At 39.6% G+C, this 20525-nt stretch overlaps 1 long non-coding RNA gene across 1 annotated transcript in view; it reads right to left on the bottom strand.

Moving 5' to 3' along the window:
* Positions 1-20525, bottom strand: part of LOC139436771 (uncharacterized) — a 151324-nt gene that overhangs the window by 41915 nt on the left and 88884 nt on the right. The window lies entirely within an intron of this gene.

Raw genomic sequence — 20525 nt, 5'->3', positions numbered from 1 at the left:
CCACGGCTCATCTGGCAAACCAACAAGTCAAAAAATTTGCAGAAAAGCAATTAGGAAATATTTTGAGATGAATGAAAACAAATATACTACAACCAAACTTTTGGGATGCAGCAAAGGCAGTACTGAGAGGGAAATTTATACCCCTAAATGATTATATTACAAAAGAAGAAAGAGGAAAAATCAAAGACCTAACTGCACACCGGGAGGAACTAGCAGAAGAACAGCAGACTAAATCCAAAACTAGCAGAAAGAAATTACAAACATGAGATAATAAATAATGAGATAAGAGTATAAAAAGCAAAAACAATAGAGAAGTATTGAGAAAACCAGATGTTGGTTCTTTGGAAAGATCAATAAAGTTGACAAACCTTTAGCTAGACAGACAAAGGAAGAAAGGGAGAGGATGCAAACAAATAACTTCAGAAATGAGCAGGGAACATTACTACTGATCCCACAGGAGTAAAAAAGATCTTGTTCTTCTTTGTCAAAGGTAGCCAATGCAGTATACCAAAAATGCATCGGCTTTTTATAAAGGGAATTTTTTAGGGTAAAGGCTTATAGTTCTGAGGCTGCAAAAATGTCCAGACTGAGGCACCATCAGAGATGCTCTCTCATCAAAGATTGGCTGCTAGCAGAACCTGTAGCCCTGCCACATGGCAAGGCAAACTGGTGGCCTGTGTGTGCTGTCTCCTCCAGGCTGCATTCCCCTTGAGCTAGCTATGGGCAATGAAGCATATGGCAGGGCTAGTCTCTTCATCTTGGAGCTACATTCTGTGCTTAGCCTGTTGGGTATCACATTTCTTCAGCTATGGCAGCTAGAGATCCTCAGGTCTGTCTCACATGGCAGCTTAAAAATGACACCTGTCTGTGTGTTTTGATTCACTCCTCAGTATATAGTATAATAGACACCAGCAAGAGGGTGGAGGCCCAGTCTGTGTCACCCCTCACTGATAAAGTCCAATCAAAGGATCACACACTCACAGGCATGTATTAGTTTAAGTACTTGATCTTCTGGGATTCACAAAAAACTTTAAACTGTTACATATCTTAACAACTACGAACAACTGTATGCCAACAATGTAGACACCTAGATAAACTAGAAACATTCCTAGAAACTCACAAGCAACCTATGTCAACAGAGCAGTTAAATGTAGAGATGAAATCAACATCAAAAACCTCCAAACAATCAGAGAAAGACTTGAAAAGATGACTCTCCAAAGAAGATATACATAGGGCCAGAAGGACCTTGAAAAGATGCTGAACACTCTTAGCCTTTAGGAAAATGCAAATTGAAACCACAATGAGGAAAGAGGATTTGGCTCAACTGATAGAGCTTCTGCCTACTATATAGGATGTTCAGGGTTCAAACTCAGGGCCTCCTGACCTGTGTGGTGAGTTGGCCCACACAGAGTGCCGACACGCTCAAGGAGTGCTGCGCCACGCAGGGTTGTCCCCCACATAGGGGAACCCCAAGCACAAGGTGTGCACCCCAAGAGGAGAGCTGCACCATGCGAAAAAAGCACAGCCTGCCCAGGAGTGGAACCACACACACAGAGAGCTGACACAGCAAGATGATGCAACAAAAAGACACAGATCCCAGTGCTGCTGACAAGAATGCGAGCGGACACAGGAGAACACAAAGTGAATGGACACAGAGAGTAGACAGTGGGGAGGGGGGAGGGGATGTGGAGAGGAATAAATAAAAAATAAACCTTAAAAAAAAAAAGGAAACCACAATGATACCTTTTCACATCCACTAAAACGGTTGCTAATTAAAAACAGAAAATAACATGGGCTTCAAAATGGGCAGAAGTGTTGAATCATAGGCTATAAATTTCTATCATTTATAGATGAACTATTTCACATTAATTTAGATTGCCTTTAGCTACAAAGCCAAGGACTCTGTTTTTGTTTGCTTTCCTATTCCTCACCTTAGTCTTTCTTCTGCCAAGGAAGGCCAAATAGTGCAAGTCTACGCTCACTAACCAGTCAGCTCCATACATTGGAGCCTGTTGTCCTAATAAAGCAAATGTCCCTGAATAATGCATGAGCTGCTCCCCCAGTGTATTAATTGTTATTCTACATCCCGCTAGAGCTCCTGGAAGACATGGTGAAGGAGGCTCCTCGTGACATGGCGGATGAGGAGGCCCCATCTAATGCCGAGGTAGTCACGTTTTCCTTTAAGATAGAAATGTTCCTTTCTCAGATTTATTCTTTTTCAACTAAGCATAGATCTTAATATATGATGATGTACATTACAGATAATGGGTGCTGTTTGGGGGAAGGAATATTTGCAGAGGGATTTCTACTAATAGACCACTGATAAAAGAGGGCATTAAAAATGGCAACACCAGGTCATAACCCATATAGCTGGAGCCTTTTGTCTCAGCACTACTTTTCTTGCTTGGATCAAGACTTTTGTAATTCCTGCCAAAATGGATTTGAGAGAGAAAGCCCCCAGTTAAAGTGTGAGCCTTTCCCACAGGAGCCCACCATATGTATTCATGGGGTCTTTGATTTTATCACTGTGTCCCATTCATTTTTATAAAATCACAAAGATCTGAGAAAAAACAACACAGCATAGTATGATTCTCATTACTCACTTTCTGCAATTGCAGGTGAACTCAAGAAACAACAAAAATGGTAGTTATTCTGGTTCATGCAACTGTTGTGGGAAAAGTCAAAATAAAATAGGGGGTTTCCTCCAAGCTTTAGGCTGTGGACCCAGCCTGATCCTAGTTTCACTGGGAAATGAGGGTTGGGGTGTGATGAAAGGCTTCCATTAGGGTGTTCTGTCCTTGTTTCTACAGTTCCAAGTAGCAGCTGTGTTCTCTTTAGGTGGTAGATGTTTTAGTGCACAGGGGCTAATGGGAGTTCACGTGTGAGTCTCTGGGGTCTGATTTTGAGTCTGCGTGCATTTAACCAGGTGATATGTAACATTTACAAAGGAAAATTGCTAGGGCCAACTTTCTCAACTTTCTCAAATAAACCCTATCACCACTGAACATATTATGCACATTTACTTCATCCAGCTGCACCTAGGGTGTGCTTTTTATCCCCACAACACAGGTGGAGAAACTGAGTTGCAAAAATGAACAACAGCCTGAGCTGTCTGCTCCTAAGGGGAAGGGCCTAAATGTGAACCTCGATTTTGGCCCCAATTCTGATGCTCTGAGCTACAGACCTGCCCTTTATACTCAGCCATGGGAGTTTCACAGGATTGGGGGTATGATGAAAGGTTTTTTGTTACGGTATTCTGTCCTTGTTTCTAAAGTCCCCAGTAGAAGCTGTGTTCCCTTTAGGTAACTGTAGGATTATCATGTGCAATTCCCTGAGGTGTTATGTCCCACTTACGCAGAGAACTGCCAGTGTCAACTTTCTCAAATACATTGCATGATTTAGCCATTGGATCATTAGACATCAGACAATGGAGTTCTAGCATCTCCCTATATCTTGGAATTACCTGAGTCTACAGAGAAACCAAACTGCCCACCATTTTAAGATAGCCTCAGTAGTCACACAGCCTAGGGCAGCAGGTTGTGCAGATTATCACAGACTTTGGTATAGCTATTAGTGTCAAAAACACACAGAAAGCCCACATGCTTCTGATCGCCCCAAAATTCTCTGTTGTGATAATGACTTGGTCAACCCTGCCAGGGTTGAGGTGTCAGCTCAGCAGCTCGCTCAAAGCAGATAGACATTGGAAGACAATTTACTGCATTTGATATCATCACCATAATGGACCCTATAGATGCTCAAGTTCTATGAGTCCTTGATAAAATAGAACCCAAAGACACTTGGCATTCAAAACATTCGGAACCTGGTGTTCAACACCCTTGCTGAAATGCTCTTGGAGATCTGGCTTAGAGGTAGTCAACACTAAATCCATGTGTCCCTCCATAATGACTGTCACAGTGTTGAAAGGGCAATGATGGAGAGGCTCTAATGCAATGAATACACACACGTAGCATAGAAAAGGAAGACTGGAAGGAAAATTCTATGATTAATAAGTAATGATTATTAAATGATCTCAGGATATTCAAATCTACAATTACCTTTACAACAAAGCACTAGTGAATAGATGCAATAGAATGACTTGCCCAGGATTCAATGTAGTCCACTGAAAGGTAGCTCCTAATCAAGTGGAAATTCCTAAGAACATATAGTAAATTCTTTCTCAGTATATGTATATCCATGGAGGTTGAATTTGTCTGGAGATGTCCCATGATACTGTCAACTTAGGCTAAATATGGAATAATCAGGAGGCATTTTGGGACTATCAATGATAATAAGATATTTTAGTATTATTTATAGACTACGGTCAGTTGTTATAGATTGCCAATAAGGATTTTGATTCCTGCTTCTTCCCTGCTACACTCCTGGCCAACCTGCTTTCAGTACAGAAGATAGCCCCTACAGCCGGTCATAGTGGCTTGTTACACTACAAACTCTACACCCTTTAGTGTCTTGTCCAAGACTAGAACCCTGCCTGAGAAATTTACATGTAACACACCAATATACTGAGAATTACTCTGTATCCTCCTAGCTCCCCAGGAACAACTGAAGGTGGTGCTTCCAAGGACCGAGAGGAGGAGGAAGCCTCACCCAATGCCAAGGTGAGGATGCTATCCTTTGTCTAAGGGAGAGGTGTTGCTTTTTGTATTCTATCTTTTGCAACTGATTTCAGGTAAGGATGCCTGATAGTATGCATTATAGATGGTATATACAGTTTTTTAGGAATGCAGAGTGTTTCATGGGAGTATGTTCCAACTGATCCATGATACAACAGGGTATCCAGAAATGGCAGGAGTAGATTATGAACTATGTTAAAAGTCCTTTTCCTCAGCTCCAATTTTTATTGCGTGGAATAAGAATTTGTAATCACATGCCAAAATGGACCTGAGAGATATTCTAGGAAAAGCTTGTGCCTTAATAGATATGTCCTGCTGTACTTTCTTATGGGGCTTTGCCTTCACCACTGTTTCCTATCTGCTTTTCTAATGGTATCAAGCAAACAAAAGTCCCGTTCAAACAGGGTATAGCATGATGTAATACTCATAGGTTTTTCTCTAATTGCAGGTGGCTGTAGGAATAAGTGAAATGGTACGTATCTAAAATTACTGACATCTGGGAACACATGGAAGATAAGATAACCAGGGTATTGTTAGAATGTTGGTCTGCAGGGATAGTGGCTCCAGTTATTGTGAGGAATGAGGATTGGAGGTGTGGCTAAAAAAAAAATGATTTTCAAAGGGAAGCATTATGGGGCATGCTCTAAAGTCCTGAAAGCAGCTGTGTTCCCTCTAGGTGGCACGGATTTGTGTGTAAAGGGGTTAGTGAGTGTCTATGAGTGAGCCTATGTGGTGTGATTGTGAATATGTGACTGTGGGGATGTTAGTGTTTGCTTTCCCAAGAGATGTGTCTAACTCACCCTGTACAATGGCCACTGCAAACTTTCTCAAAAACCAAACCATTAATATTGCACATGTAGCATATATTCACTCATAAAATCTTCACCACAAAATTCTGGTTATGTTTACTCTCCCCACTTCTTACATGCAGACTGAGAGGCACAGATTAATAACCTAAGATCTCGAGTTCCTAAGAGGTAGAGTCAAAATGTGAACACAGGCATGAGGCCCATATGCTGATACTCTGAATAACTCACTCTCACTTGGCTCACAGACATGGTTCATTAGTGGCCACGCAAAGGATTTCCATCATCCGTGTATAGACATTTGCCCAGAGGGCTCCTAAACACTGATCTTATATATTAGGAAGCCTGAGGGTCACATAACCCAGGCTACCATTAGGGGCATTTTACGAGATACTTAGACATAGCTGTTTGTGTCAAAAGCAACAGAAGTCCTCATGTTTCTGCCAAGCTCACAGATTGTCAGATTGTGAGGCATCGGTAGGACAAGCCTGACAATCTTTGCCAGTGCTGGGTCACTGCTAAGTACCTGGCCCAACCAGATAATAATCAGGGACTTGTTTTCATCTATTTGATAACTTTATCACCTTGAGCCCTTCAGATGATCAAATCTAAGCTACACAATAAATAATAAGATTGTAAAGTCCCACTTAGTCATTAGCCTACTTTCCATCGCCCTTCTTGCAACTCTCTTGTAGCGTTGGTATAGAGCCTCAGTGCTCAACCTGTGCCTCCCTCCTCGTGAACTGGCCCACTGTGGCTGGTTAGTGTGAGCATGGAGAGTCACATTGATGTGGGCTATGGGTGGAAGGCTCTTTGTCTCTTCAGAGATAACTAAGTTGTTTGACTTGTGGGTGTGGAATGGTAAGAGGCTGCAGTCCTGCCCTTAGGGACAGTGGAAGCGGAAGCGGCTCCAGTCCGAGGAAATGTTTAACAATGCAAGAGCTATAAACTTTAAGTATTTAGGGGAAATGCAAAAACCAAATAAGCTAAAGGCTTATCTAGAATGTCTGGAGTCCATGCTAAAAGCTTACCTAAGATGTGGAAGAGATATATGCTAATTGAAGCCTATTGAAAACTGAAACAAAGAGACCATTTGGCCTTTCCTCTCTGTATAAAAGGCATTTGAAAATCTTGTTCGGGGCTCGGGATTCAAACTGAAAGCTCCCGAGTCCGGCCGGCCGTCAATAAACCATTTTTCCTTCTCAAAATCATTCCTGAGTCCTGGCCTCTCTATACTCAAATAATTGAACTTCTCTTAAATTCCACAACATTTTTGGTGACTCTGGTAGGATAATAAATGAAGGCCAGAGATGGTAGCATTTTGCTGCCCCTTCCAAGTCCCCAAGGAAGCCGGGAGGACTCGGGTGAACCCCAAATCTGGGCGCCCCTGGATTCAATTTAATCCAGAAAAGATGTGGGCTCCACCAGAATCTTCCCGACAAAAATCGAGGGCAATGGAAGGTCTGAAGAGAAAGAGTCTGGGAATGAAAAAGAACTCCGAACATGGAAGAAGGTAAGACTCCCCGGGTGAGCACAGTCTGGAAGGCCCTAGCTTTAATTGCTAGGAAGGGGAGGCTGATCACCTCCCGAGAGAACCCTAGTAGCCCCAGAAGGCTGGGGGGAAGCCGTTCTCTCTAGGCTTGGGAAAAGGAGGAAAACCTGGGAAAAGCCCTGGTGTTTTGGGTTTGTCTAACTGCATGTTAGAATCTGGTACTGGTCTTATATCCACTAAAGGAGTGGGGTCTCGATTTTAATAGGAAGGGCTATTTATAGGTTCAAGTCCTAATGTCCTGGAAATTGGTCTAGATTAAGGGAAACAAAACTTGGCTACAGGAAAATGGATCGGCTTTTCTGGTGGAGCTTGGTCTGGGTGTAAAGTTTAAACAGTGGAAAAGTCTAGCTGAAATCTTTTGTTATGGTGCTAATTTGTGAATGAATTCGCTTTATACCAAATGTTAAGTGTTCTGAGGTTTGTGATGGCTGTCGGGGCAGCCATGGTGAAAATAAATATATAAACTTGTGGGTCAGATTAGTGACCTTTGTGCTTCTGTCTGTGTCAGCTCAAGGCTAGTGTTGGAGTTGTGTCCTTATGTAAAGTGGAATTACAGCTGAGCTGGAGCCCTCCCTTGCCATTGGCAAGGGAGTGAAATGATTCTGGGGCAAAAGCTGAGGAGTCTGGCTGTTTGCGGAGTCTAGATGTTTGTGCATGCTCTGCGGTCTTGTCTCTGGTCTGGCCCTTTGCCGGGGCTTGGAGGCCATCTGTGTCCACGCCAAGCACCCAAGTTTGTTGGGAATGTCCCAGTCAGGGCGGCTGGGTTCCTGGGAGAGTTGCCAAATTTGAGTAGGTTCTGTCTGCCCATTTTGGCTGAAAGCTGGAAAGCGGGGAGCGGCTTGCCCCTTTCCAGTGAGTCCACCCTTCTATTCATAAGCCGCATTCCTGTTTGTTGTGCACCCGACTGCCTGGAATGGGGGGAAGTGAAGGAGGTGAAAAGCAGAATCAGAATAAATGCAGTAAAGTTTCCTCCTTAGGGTGTCAAAGCCAAAATACGTTTGCATTCTGCTCAGGTTCTTAAAAGGTATTGTAGTAACCTTAAGTAAGAGAATGTGTTCTGTGAAGGTAAAATTTGTCTTAAGGGTATAAATAATTATAAAAGTTTTACAAAGCATTGTTTAAGGTATTTAAGTGGCTAACTGCAGAAAGTCATTATTTAACAAAACTGAATTGATAATAATAATAATAAAAGGCAATTTTATAACAAAACTTATTCAGCAGCCAATCTCCCCTGCCAACTTGCTTCCAAAAAAAAAAAACTGTTTCTGGTATTACATGCTACTAAGTATTTAAAGTGAAGAAAAGTTCATTATTTTAACAAACTTGTTTAGTATTAATGGCAATTATATGTTGTAAGAAGTTTGCCTGGTAACTTAGTATGTGGGATATATGGAGTGTGTTTTTATTGTTAAGGAAACAGAAGATGATTTTGTCCTAAGATAAAATGATTGATTATTGGAAAGAGTAGAGTGTGGGACAGAACCTGAATGAATACTGAAAGTGTAGAAGGTTTGTGGAAGGGAAATTTTTATGATTAAAATTGAACAAGATCAATATACAAAGAAAATCTTTTATCAATAGCTTCTTGTGCTTTAACCTCATCATTTCCTCAGTGTTTAAAGAAGTCTTACCTCTTTTAAAAGAACATTTATGTTCTAGAAATCAAATCCTGAAAAGTAGTTTTTTATTTCAAACTGCAAGAGATTCATTCTTTTACTTTAAAGGAAAAATTAAGGTAATAAGTTCATTTAATATGTTATAAGTCGAATGAAAGGTATTTAAAGGTGTTATAAAATTAATAGGTTTTTAAAAAAATTAATAAAAACTGTAACTAAGAGTTAAAATCATTTATAAATGCATTTATATTATAAAACAGTGGAAAGACAATAACTGAGATTATAGCTGGGTGAATTTAGCCTGAAACTATTATTTAAGTGTAAATTCTACACTAACCTTTCCTTTGTTTATGGTTACTTCAAGCCTAACCTCGCCCTTTGCCTTTGCCTATGGTTATTTCATAATTGAGAAGAGCTGGGACATCACTGTCTCCTCTCCTGGTATTAGTAACCCTTTCTCTCATGAATTCAAGTGTAAACTAAATAAATGGCTGCCTGATGGAATAAGGTTAAATGACCACTGGAGTTTTATTATCTCCAAAATCAAAAAGGGGAGGTGGAGGGGGAGAAGTCTCCTGCCTTGACGGTCAGTGTTCCTAAGAGTGGCAATTCATGAGAGAAAGCAGTCTGTCTCCCTGAGGCTTCAAATAGCCTCAGTAAATATATATAAAATTAATCTTGTTGCTTATCCAAAATTCTGCTAATTTCAAAGTAAAATATAAAGTTCTAAAACAAAATGGTGCTAAGGCATTGAGAACATTTTGGTTATTACAATCCATTAAGTAAGAAAGAAAATTCTTGTGGTAAACTGCATGGTCATAGTGCAAATTAAGAAGAGTTTCAAAAGTCTTTGAAAAGTTTAAAGTAACTAAAGTCATGTTGTTGTGTCAAACTATTCATGTCTGCCTATTTGCTCAAATTGTTGAGGTTAAATATGCAGTTATATAAGTAATATGTATTTCTGGACCCCTAATTAATTAAGCTAAACAGTATATAAAATAATGCAAATTACAAGTAATATCAATGAGTTGTGTTTGTGTCTAACTCTTTGTGTCTGCCCATTTTTAAAAAATGCTCAATGTATGTCTTCATACATCAGGATAATATCAAATTAACAAATAAAAATTCTTAAAAGAGGTCTATTCAAATTGTTAAAAATTAAATATGCAGTTATATTTATAAATATTCTTAAAGCCCAAATTGAACTAAGCAGGATGAAAAAGTCATAGAAATCTGATTATGGAAACAATTGGGAAAGGGCCTCCTCTTTGCAAGAGCTTTTAAGGCAAGACTAGGTGTGGCAGATTAAACCTATCTACTAGGCTAGGGAATTAAGAATCAGTTTGCCTGGTAATTTCCCAGTTTAAACCTTTGTCAGCCATAAATTGCAAAAAAAAAAAAAAAAAAAACACACACACAAAGATTAGGTTAATTTTCACATAAGAAAAATGTTGATGTAACCTGGCGGCCTGCTGCCTCAGTCTCCCACTCCCGGGTTGGACAGCAGTGGAGGAGACCAGTTTAGGCCAGTCCTATGGGCAGTGGAAGGATGCCCAAGAAGGAGCTAACTAAGTCGGTGCCATTTCAGCACTAAATTCTATTCCTTATTTGAAAAAGGGGGGAGCAGGTAAAAACTAAAATGGTTGGAATGTGATAGAGGAAGCAGTTAAATCAAACTTTTGCGTGGGAAAGTTAAATCTCAGATAAGCTGTAACTTCTGAAGTATCCAATCTATGGAAAAACAGGAAGAGCTTGCATGCTAGGCTTAGAGGTATAAATTGTGTCATTTTTCTTTGTTCGTGGCACCAGCCATATCTGGCTCTGCACCCCTTCTTGCAAAATTGAGAATAAATTATTTTCTTCTCCACAATCTGGTGAGCCTTATTTTCTTCCAGAAGATTTCTTTCCAACAAAATAAAGGTAATTAGTGGCTCTATTAACAAATTTCAGTAAGTAAAGGAAAGTCCATAAAAACTATGGAGAGATCTTTCCTGGGTTATGATTTAAAAAAAAAAAATTAAGTAATTGTGTAATGTGTTTTAAAACCTGGTAGTCAGTATGCATGTGTTTTAAAACCTGGTAGTCAGTTATGCTTTTAAATTAATAATTTTCATAACTTAAAGAAAAAAAGTTTTTAGCTTCCTGTAAGGGAAAAAGAGAACATTCCTTGCATAAACTATTATGGTTTCAATTTTATTTAACTTAAGTGTAATCTCCCATAGTTAATTTATAAACTAAATTAACATTATGTACGAAATCTTTAGAGTAATGAAAATTGTAAGTTCACATTGGTGAAATTAGGCTAAAGGAAAAAGATTGTAGATATGCTCTCTTAAATAAAGAGTAAATTTCTTTCATTGGTAATTGTAATTTAGTAAGTTTATTTAAACATGAGGTGTCTAGTCAATGCGGTTATAGTCAATTATAAAGAGTTTGTAAAACATCTTCCAAACTGAAAATGTTTAAATAGTTCTAGTTGTAGAAGTCATTGTTAACTAAAGAAACTTAGATTGGTATTGGTAGCAGAAATAACTTCATGATAATAAACCTGTCTGAAGGCCACTGCAAAATACACATTTAAGTAAATGGTAATAAAAAGTTGTCTTGATTCTATTGGAAATATTCTGTTTTCATTCTAACAATGAAAAATAATATTTTTCCTCTATTACTAAAGTGAAGTACCTACTGTTATCTTCATAGTAAAATTGTGTAAGTAAATAGTCATTTGATATATGTATTGCGTTAAGTTGTTTAAAATATATATAAAAACAAGGAATCAACTTTAACATTGTCAAACTCTTGTGCATTCAAACCAGGCCTTGTATACATTACAGGTGGCCTCTCCATGTGAGTTATTGGCTAGGCTGGTCACTGACCCCTCAATTAAAAATATGTGCTATATCAGTCTCTGGTTCTGCTCCTGAAGTCGATGGAAACTATATTGCAGTTTCAAGCTCCTGCAGCAGCCAATAATGACTCGGTACAGCCAAGTGTACAATGGATATCGCCTCCAGACTGGCACTGTTCCATGGTGCCAGAGAGCACTATGCACCAGGCTAGTAGAATACTGGAAAATCTCTCTAAGATGAAGGATGCTGTAACTTGCTCACTGCGTTGAAGAACATGCTAAGTGGAGCCATGATACCAGGATACTGTAAGTAAAACTTAAACACAATTGGCATTATGGCCTGCTCTCATGGAGAGATAACATGTAAAGTATTACAAACCTGAAACTCAAAACTAATAATTGCAACTCTGAATCCTTATGCATTAAGTAATACATTAGTTAATATTAAGTGCTGTACTTTTATCCTGTACTAAATATATGCCTAATAATTGTAATGTTATCTTTTCTATTTTGGATCAAGTGCAGAAGTATATTAGACATGTTAAATTCCTGGTAAAATCATTTTCAAAACAGTTAATAACATGTCTATAGAATAAGGTGGCAGTCTCAGCCACCTTCTATATTCTGCTGTACTCTGGTGTGTAGCAAAAGTGAGGCTTGCTTGCTGATGGTGAGTCACCTATTGAACAAGTCAAAATTGCTAGAAATTGTACAATGAAAATCAAGGTGTAAAAATCTTTATTCCGTAGTTCTGATCACTCCCACAGGTGAAAGCTAAGAGTATTTCCAACTTAGTGTTCTAATCCTGAGTGAAGCCAGTTGCCCAAGGAGTGCCAGTTCACCAGGAGCATCTGACAGAGCGAATGAGTGTCAATCATTGAACAGCTTGGAATGTGTCTTCAGACAAAGCTAAGTGTCTGTTGCAATTTCTCTCTAAAGATGGATAACTTAAAAAAATATATATGCTGTTCCCACCAGCTTTTAAGGAATGCCATCTTTATAGGCACCTAACCTTGTCTACCTCTGTAATCCAATGTGTCCTCTTTTAAAAACAGGTATTCCAAATTTTAAATTAAGTTTGTTTCTTTCAGAGTGAACATCTTATTGACCATATGAAAACTTCATCCAACTTCGTACAGAATGCCAGATCCATCTTCCTCCAGTTAAAATAAATTAAAGAGTTTTACACCTTATTAGGCAATGACTACAGCCCATGGCCAGCAGGAAGCAGTTACAGAAAAGAGATCGTCTCCCTTCAGCACCCCTTTTAAATTAAAGGTGTAAACTCTTTAAGAGTAAAATAAAAGTAATAGATGGATCTGGAACCTGACTGGAAATCCACGTGAGTGCCAGTGGCAGCAGAATAAGTGCAGGAGGCCCCTGCCCAAGATTCTGCTGTCCAGAATGAAAAGTTCTAAACTTCTAAAAACAGTCCTGGATGCTCTACTAAAGACTGATAAATAATCAATCAAGACAACAAACAGCCATCCACCTCATAGCTCCAACAATAATTATGCCAAAGCTTAGCAATTCAAACTTTGGCAGAAGGGGGGGAATGATGTGGGCTATGGGTGGAAGGCTCTTTGTCTCTTCAGAGATAACTAAGTTGTTTGACTTGTGGGTGTGGAATGGTAAGAGGCTGCAGTCCTGCCCTTAGGGACAGTGGAAGCGGAAGCGGCTCCAGTCCGAGGAAATGTTTAACAATGCAAGAGCTATAAACTTTAAGTATTTAGGGGAAATGCAAAAACCAAATAAGCTAAAGGCTTATCTAGAATGTCTGGAGTCCATGCTAAAAGCTTACCTAAGATGTGGAAGAGATATATGCTAATTGAAGCCTATTGAAAACTGAAACAAAGAGACCATTTGGCCTTTCCTCTCTGTATAAAAGGCATTTGAAAATCTTGTTCGGGGCTCGGGATTCAAACTGAAAGCTCCCGAGTCCGGCCGGCCGTCAATAAACCATTTTTCCTTCTCAAAATCATTCCTGAGTCCTGGCCTCTCTATACTCAAATAATTGAACTTCTCTTAAATTCCACAACAACATCACTCAACAAATGTGCATAAGTGATAAAGAAAAGGAAGATGGAGGGAAAATATTATGTAGTCACAATTGCTTATTTTGAAATGGTAGCGTATCAGTATTATCAAAACCACTGTAATTATCTTTATAAGAAAGGACTAATGATTCAATACAATAGAATACTTTGCCTAGAATTAAATCCAGTCCACCAATAAAAGTTCGCTTATTATAAAGAGAAAAATACTTCATAAGAGGTGAGAATTCTAGCAGGAGCACTCTGAATGTGTGGAATTTGAAATGATCTCGGAAAGTTCAACAGGACAGTGACAATTAGTCTAGCTTCAAAACGGTCAGGAGGAATGATGGGACTCTGTCAATGAATCATAGTGTCTGTTTTAGTACCATTTATAGATTATTTCACGTTACAATGGGATGCCGTTACATACACAACCAAAGAAACTTATTTCTCATTTGTTTTCTGCTCCTGCTCTTTACAATCCTTCCGCCCAGGAGGTTGGTCCAGCAACTGATCATTCCAGGCTTATTGTCCATCTATCCCCTTGCTCTCTTGGCTGTTACCACATCAGGTGCAGCTCTCTTAATAACCAATGAGGAACATCCCAATGTACTGACAGTGACTCTATCCTTCTAGCTCCCCCTGAGGACCTGGTGGAGGAGATTCCTAGGGATAGGTCAGAGGAGGAGGTCCCATCTAATTCCAAGGTAAGGTTGCCTTTCTTTGTCTGAGCTAAAATTGTCACTTTATTATTTTTCAAATGAGTTCAGATATGAAAATCTGACCATGTAATTATAGATGATGTATGATTCCTTTGTTTGGGGGAGGCTTCAATGGGAACCTATAATTAACTGACCCTGGATTCAAGAGGGTGGCAGCAACCAGGTACACAGTACAGTGACTTTTCCTCACTGGCAGTTTTTCCTCCTAGGATTTAAAATATTTTATCACCCAACCTAAATTCTCGACCTAAATATACTTGAGAGAAGCATCGTTCAGGAAAAGCTTGTGCCATTGCACACATCTGTTGCAGTGATTTATGGAGACTCATTTGACCCGATTCTCATTTGCTTTTCTAAAGGTACGCAGAGAACAAAAGCCGGTGCAAACACTATACAGCATGGTCGAGCCCTCAGAGTACTGTGGGTTTTTTGCTTGTTTTTTGCCTAATTGTAGGTGGCCTCAGGAACAAGGAAAAATGGTATGTATTGTGGAATCGCTCACTTATTGAGAATGAAGCTAAGATTAAATAAAACCCAGGCTTTTGTGGTTCCTGTGGTGTGGGAACCCTGAAATCACTTTCCAGATGGGAATGAGTTATGGGGACTGTTTCTGTTCTGGGTAAAGAAAAATGGCCATGTTCTACAGTCCTTGTAAACAGCTGTGTTCCCTTTAGGTGGTGTGGGTTTGCATGTGGCAGTTGAGTGGGAATTGCACTTATGAATAGGTTGTGATTGTGAAGGTTAGGTGAGGGTGAGTGTGTTTCCCTGTGAGGTATTTCCCAACTATGCAGGACAATTATTGTCAACTTTCTCAAATGTATCCCTTCATGACTGCACACTTTACATATACTGATTCAATCAATCCACAGAACGACAGTACCACGGCTTTGTTTAATATTTCCCCACACCTTGGGTGGAAAAACTGTGGTGCAGAGATGAATAGCCTAGGATTTCAAGCTCCTACATATAGGAGCCTCTTTGTGAAATCAGGCATGCAGCCCCAGTGCTGATGATGCCCCAAGCCACTATCTTCATTCACTGCTCAGCCATGGCGTCAGTGTACACCATGCAAGGGAAGCTGAACCTCCACTTGTATTCCTGGAAGTATCCAACCTGCAGAGACCCCAATCCTTACTCCTCATTGTAAGTAGTCTCAGTGGTGTCATGAGACCAAAGAGGTGACAGATGCCTTTACCCACTACGGCCTCGACACAATACCACACAGAGAAAGCCCCCATTCTTGTGGTCAGTTCAGAGATTCTGAGAGGTGTTTACTGTAGTAAATCCTCCAACCTGGCCCCAACCAGATAAGTATCAGGGTTATGTTTTAGTGTATTTGATAACATCATCAACATGAGCTTTAGAAATGTTCAAATCCTGTAGCTCCACAACCAAGGGACAGTGACAATAAGAACTCAAGTTACCGCTTCATGACCAGCCTGGTGCACATGATGTGGGCTATGGGTGGAAGGCTCTTTGTCTCTTCAGAGATAACCTAAACTATCTGTGACTTGTGGGTGTGGGATGATAAAAGGCTGCAGTCCTGCCCTGGGTGAGCAGGAAATAGTTTAACAATGCAAGGTCTATAAACTTAAGTATTCAGGGGAAATGCAAACCAAATATGCTAAAAGTTATGGAATGCCTGAGGTCCATGCTAAAAGCTTACCTAAGATGTGGAAATATATGCTAATTCAAGCCTATTGAGAACTGAAACAAAAGGACCATTTGGCCTTTCCTCTCTGTATAAAAGGGACTAAAAATCTTGTTCGAGCCAATCCCGAGCCCGGCTGGCCCTCAATAAACCATTTTTCCTTCTCAAACTCATTCCTGAGTCCTGGCCTCTCTATACTCAAATAATTGAACTTCTCCCAAATTCTACAACACACATAGTCCTTATTTCAAGTCTTACAGCGGAGTTAGAGTCTAAATGCTAACCCCACACTTCCCCTTAGCCATGGGGAGTGTAAACATGGACAACAAACACAGCCAATGAACACACACACGGGGTATAGAAAAGGAAGACTGGAAGAAAAAATATTACATGATATGTAACTGTCAATTTTAAATGGTAGTATTTTAGTAGTTTCCAACCTTGTTTAATTGATTATATTTGTGACAAATGATTAGTGAATAAATACAATAGAATGTTCTCTCTAGAATTGAATCCAGTCCCACAACAAAAGGTTATGAATAAAAATGTCTTTAAAACAATTATTCTATTGTTACATTTTGGGAAGAAAATACATTGTTGGCATTCAATCAAGTGCAAAATCCTATACAACAGCTAATAAACGCAGTGTAGTATAGGTGGAACTATGGAGGCTAAAATGGTTTTTGAACATGTCAAGATAGTGGCATTTGAGTTTGGCTTCAAAACGGCAGGAGGAGTAATGGATTGCACAAGACATGGGGCAGCTTAATAGTGAACCCTGTGGTGGATGACGGACTTTTGTTAACAGTACGAACATGCGAACATTCTTAATGTGAATTACAGCAAATGTTTAATACAAATACATGGTGCTGATAATAGGGTGTTTTATGGGGAAATTTTTCTCCATCAACTATACCTAATGCAAGCTTTAGACCATACTTAGTAGTAATATTTGGATGTTATTTTATCAATTATAACAAGCATTCCACAACGATGCAGGATGTTTGTGGTAGGGTAGTATTATCCAAAGGGGTGCTGATGCAAAGCCCCAGAAATATTCTGGTTTTTTAAAGGGTATTTATTTGGGGTAGAAGCTTATAGTTACAAGGCCCTAAAGAGTCCAACTCAAGGTACCCTAAGTGGTATTTTCTCACCAAATGTCTGTTACTACATGTTGAACAAGATGGCTGCTGACCTCTTCAGGGTTCAGCCTTCCTCTTTCCTCTTAAGGCTCCATGGGTCTAGCTTCTTCTGATCTTAGCGTAGGCTGCCATAAGGCTCATCTCTCTTCAGGGCTCATTTCTTTCCAGGCTCAGTTCTAGTCTCTTCACAAGGTCAGCTGTTTACTATCAGGGGAACAGCTCTTCTCTCTTCCCAGGGCCCCTGCCATGTCTATGGAGCTGTCTCTCTCCCTCTGTGTATATTCTCTGTGTGCCTCCCTTTGTCTAAGAGTCTGTTCTATCAGCCCACCAAGGCAGTGGGGAACTCAACGCTGCACACCCTAATGATGTAGTCAAATCAAAGCCCTAATCTTGATTTAATCAAGTAAATGCAAAGTCTTTGAATTTAAGTCAGTCAAAGGGTATCATGCCCAGAGGAACAGGTCAGTTTACAAATGTAATCAATATCCCTTTCTGGAATTTATAAATAATATCAAACCGCCCCAGGTGTTGTATGGGGATTCTGTATGTTACACATGATTCTCTCGTAAACTCCCAACTTCTTTCAAAAAATACAAATGAGAGAAACTATATTATCAATTATTATTAACTACTTTCTATTATTGTTTTAGTATTAATCATTTGTTAAAGATGGTGACGAGCTAATAAATGTCAAGCTAAACCAATTTTTCTTCCTTGTACCTTAAATATATTTGTTTTAATGATCTGGATATCCTTTTGTTTCTGCTACTTTATCATCACAGTAAATAATGAAGCTTTTTTGTTATTGCTACTTTACATTATAATCAATAATGAAGCTGTCATTTCTCAGAGCTTACTAAAAGAGGCAGTAGAGCATTATGATTAAGATTCCATACTCTGGAACTAAACCACATAAACTGAAATCCCACCTCTGCCACTTAATTAGTTGCATGACCTTGGGCAACATACTTAGCCCTCTCATCAGTAAATTAAGAACCAGTGTTATTGCCCCTTTATCTTACCCATTGGCTCTTTTGCAGTTGCTTTAGCATTTATATGCTTACTGGCCTTTATATGCTTACTCACTCCAGAAAGGGACTCCAAAGGCAAAAGAGAGAAAAAAGACCAAAACAGTGCTTTTGAATTTCAAAAGAGGTTTTTAAAGCAAATGACAGAATAGTATTGAAAGAAAAGGGGTTTGAGTTAACATAGGCTGCTCATTTTTTGTTTTGCTTTGTTTAAAAGTACAAGCTCTAAAGGTCTCAGGGCTTAAAGAATGTTCTTCCCTTTGAAGAAGATATTGAGAATAGAAAAGAGGCAGGCTGGCACACTCCCAGACTTGATGGAGTACCCATGTGTGTTTATGTGGAGGGAGAAAGAGAGAAAGAAGACAATTTGGGCAATATGTCCTATGGACCAGCCACTTGCATCTCAGGATAAGGGCTGGTAGGAGAGTGAGAATGTCCAGTTACTGAAAACTCAGAGCCCTATGCTTGTCTTAGGAGGAAGAATCATGCTTTTCTTGGCATCCAGCATGGTGTTTGAGCATCAGGAAACATGTGACTTCTGCAGTCACACAGGACCCTGTGCATGGTTTAATGCTTGTAGCCGTCTTGAGATTCTTAATACATTTTAAACATGGGACCTCACATTTTCATATTGAACCAGGCCCCACAAATTACGTATGTGATCCTGTCTATGCAAAGGGGCCTGAAACAATTCTGAGTACCCAGCATATAATAGGAGACTAAAATATTATGATGATTTCCTCTACCCAGCAATGAGGCAAGTGAAGTGGTTGAGAGACAGCTGACAGACCTGATGAATCTTTACACTGGGGACAAGTATGCAGAACTGGCCTACAGAGACTGAAAAGTAAAGATCAAGGGAAACAGGCAGATGCTCCAGCCTGATGCTTTGATATCCTGTAAGTCTCCTGGAACTCCTGGCCCCCGGGGAAACACAGAAGGAGACCTGCAGTAGCCTGAGACTGTGTTTCCCATATGCTACCAAATGGGGGCTCAAAATAGAAATAGAAATATTTTTAAAATGACATATTTGTATGCATGAGGCACGAGCTGTGGTTTTACCCTACAAATCCATAAATAAAAGTTTGACTTATTTTTTAAAAGGCAGAAGTGATAAGAATTCATCAGTGAACAATAGCATGTATTTTCCTACCCTTTGTAAATTGACTATTTCAAGTTGCTTTGGAATGTCTTTAATGACAAAGCCAAGGACTGCTTCCTTTTATTTTCCTGCTCTTCCCTTTTGCTTTTTCCACTCCTGAGCAGCTCACTCTATACTAGTTGATAACTGCCTCCATAATACTCTAAATCCCTTGCCCAAGATAAACAAAACACCATTAGTAATCCAGAAGAAACAGCACCAAGCTACTGACTGTTATTCTCTGTCCTCCTAGTTCCCTGAGGGCCTGTTGGAGGAGCTTCTGAATGCCAGAGCAGTAGAGTAAGCTCCATCTGATTCCAAGGTGAGGTCACCTTTCTTTGTCTGAGATCAAGCTGTTGCCTTCTTGGTTTCCTTCTTTTTTAATCCAGTTGGGATAATCTGACCATGTTCATTATGGGTGATATGCACAAAACGATTGGGGAATGTCTTCAATGGGAGTCTATTACTAGCTGATTCCTGTCTCAAGAGTAAAATCACAAAGGCAGCACCAACTTACAGACTATATGGTATTAGGCCCACCCTAAGGAGCAATATTTTTACCTTGGATCAAGAATTTTCTGTCAACCAAAATGGATTTGAGAGATGCATCAGTGAGGAAAAACTCATTTCTTTTCCACAGGTGTCCCCGCACCGGTTTTGGCTTTCCTTTGTTTGACCATTCTTTCCTATCTGGTATTCTAAAGTCACCAAGAGGACAAAATCCTTCTGTTAGCATTACATAATAATTTATAATTCTCACAGTGTTTTCTTTTCTGTAATTGCAGCTGGCCTGAAAAGAAAGTGTCAATGGTAGGTGGGCTGAGGAAAATAATCTACATGACAAGAAATGTGGGTCTTTCTTGCTGGCTTCAGTCAAGAGCCCCCTGATTAAAACTCCCAGGTAGGAACAAGGATTTGGGTATGGGGAAGTAAATGGGTATTTCAGACAAGAACTAGAGTGATGTTTCTTGAATAGTTGGTTTCTGTGTAGATGGCATGGGTTTGTGTTCATGTGAGTGTTGTGTGTGTATATGAGTATGTGCTGTGATTCTCAGTGTAATGAATGTGATTGCCAATGTGCATATGTGAGATCCTATGTCTGCTGTGTGCCTTCCTAGATTTCTCTCCTATAACCAGCACAATTACCTGTGCAATCCCATAATAATTTCCTCAAGGACATATACATATGTCCATATTTTCAAGTTATATACTTCAAATAATACAGTTCATTGTAAGTCAAGTATGCCTCAATAAACCTGGAAAATATCCCATAACAACCCAGGAAAATGTTCAAAGGACTCCAAGTGAAAATACTGTGTTACAAAATCCCTGTCATTAGGATTTAATGGGAA

Source organism: Dasypus novemcinctus, chromosome 17, assembly GCF_030445035.2.
Source record: "Dasypus novemcinctus isolate mDasNov1 chromosome 17, mDasNov1.1.hap2, whole genome shotgun sequence".
Taxonomy (NCBI): Eukaryota; Metazoa; Chordata; class Mammalia; order Cingulata; family Dasypodidae; genus Dasypus; species Dasypus novemcinctus.
Note: the sequence above shows the minus strand (reverse complement) of the source record. Positions and strands in the feature narration are given on the sequence as shown.